General features: G+C 45.8%; 1 non-coding gene across 1 annotated transcript; it reads right to left on the reverse strand.

The window, feature by feature from the left end:
- Nucleotides 1–1,579: 1,579 nt before the first annotated feature.
- On the reverse strand, nucleotides 1,580–1,655 carry TRNAQ-CUG (transfer RNA glutamine (anticodon CUG)). The gene has a single exon. It is a non-coding gene; the product is annotated as a tRNA-Gln (tRNA).
- Nucleotides 1,656–1,791: the final 136 nt, after the last annotated feature.

The following is a 1,791-nucleotide window of genomic DNA, read 5'->3' on the forward strand; positions in this document are numbered from 1 at the left end:
AGCAACCACGACCCAGCACAGCCAAAAACAAAGAAATAAAATTATTTTTTAAAACTCTTACAAAAAGAATGTTTATATACGTATCACTGAATCACTTTGCTGTATAGTAGAAATTAGTATTGCTAACCAACTCTACTTAGGTAAAATTAATTGTTAAAAATTTGTCCTTTCAATCAAGTTTTTTTTTCTTCCTTTGATGGATTTCCCTGGGGCTACCTTAGGCTCACCCCAAGCTACAAAATTCATGAAGTCCAGTTACTTTTCCCCCAACATACATTAAAATAAATCACCTGGAAATCATCCCTAAGGCTGCTTTGGGAAACTGCTGACCTGCACTCTGGAGATTAAGGGACACCTTCCTGAAGGGAGCCCATTGTAAGCTAAGACTTGTAAGATAATAGACAAGGGTGGAGGGGAGCAACAGGTGCAAAGGCCCAGAGGTGGCAGACAGGGAAAGAAGGCTGGTCAGGCTGCTGGCACCTTGAGAGCTCAGCCGCATGAGGCTGAGGGACTGGGTGACCTTCCACCGGGGGTTTCGCGTTTGGTCTCAAAGGGCATACCCCGTCATTGACGGGCTTGTTGTCACTATTACTTGTAATTGCTATGCAATTCTCATACCATAAAACTCACTTGTTTAAAATGATCCATTCCAAGGTGTTTTTTTTTTTCTAATAAGAACTTAAAAAAATTATTTACTTGTGTTTGGCTGCACCAGGTCTTCGTTGCTTCAAGGGCTTTTCTCTTGCAGCAAGCGGGGGTTACTCTCTAGTTGCAGTGCTCAGGCTTATCATTGTAGTAGCTTCTTTGCTTTCAGAGCACAGGCTCTAGGGCACTGGGCTTCAGTAGTTGAGGCACATGGGCTCCAGAGTGCAGGCTCAGTAGCTGTGGCACAAGGGCTTTGCTGCCCTGAGGCATGTGGGATATTCCCCAACAAGGGATGGAACCAATGTCTCCTGCTTTGCAAGTCAGGTTCTTAACCACTGGACCACCAGGGAAGCCGCTCCATGGTTTATTGTATATTCATTCACGGGCTTGTGCTACTATCAGCACTATCTAGTTCCAGAACATTTCCATCATTCCAACAAGAAACTCTGTCATTAGCCGTCCCTTCCTATCCCCCGCCCTCCCCACCAACCCTGCTGCTGCTGCTAAGTTGCTTCAGTCGTGTCCGACTCTGTGCGACCCCATAGATGACAAGCCACCAGGCTCCCCCACCCCTGGCATTCTCCAGGCAAGAACACTGGAGTGGGTTGCCATTTCCTTCTCCAATGCATCAAAGGGAAAAGTGAAAGTGAAGTCACTCAGTCATGTCTGACTCTTAGCAACCCCATGGACTGCAGCCTACCAGGCTCTGCCGCCCATGGGATTTTCCAGGCAAGAGTACTGGAGTGGGTTGCCATTGCCTTCTCCCCCCACCAACCCTAGGCAACCACTAATCTGTTTTCTGTCTCTACCAATTTGTCTATTCTGGACCTCTCGTATAAATGAAATCCCTACCATATATGGCCTGTGTCTGGCTTCTTTCACTTTGCATAATGTTTTATTTTTTAGTTCCACCTCATGGCTTATGGGAACTTACTTCCCTGACCAGGGATTGAACCTGGAACCCTGGCAGTCAGAGTGCAGAGTGGTCCTAACCACTGGACCACCAGGGAATTCCCAGCATAATGGTTTCAAAGTTCACCTATGCTGTAGCGTGAATCAGAATTTCATTCTTTTCTATGGATGAATAATATTCCACTGTAGGGTCTCCCAAGGTAATAGAAATAAAAGGAAAAATAAACAAATGGG

Source organism: Moschus berezovskii, chromosome 22 (genome assembly GCF_049115385.1).
Source record: "Moschus berezovskii isolate FMDL1 chromosome 22, NW_MosBer_1.0, whole genome shotgun sequence".
Lineage (NCBI taxonomy): Eukaryota > Metazoa > Chordata > Mammalia > Artiodactyla > Moschidae > Moschus > Moschus berezovskii.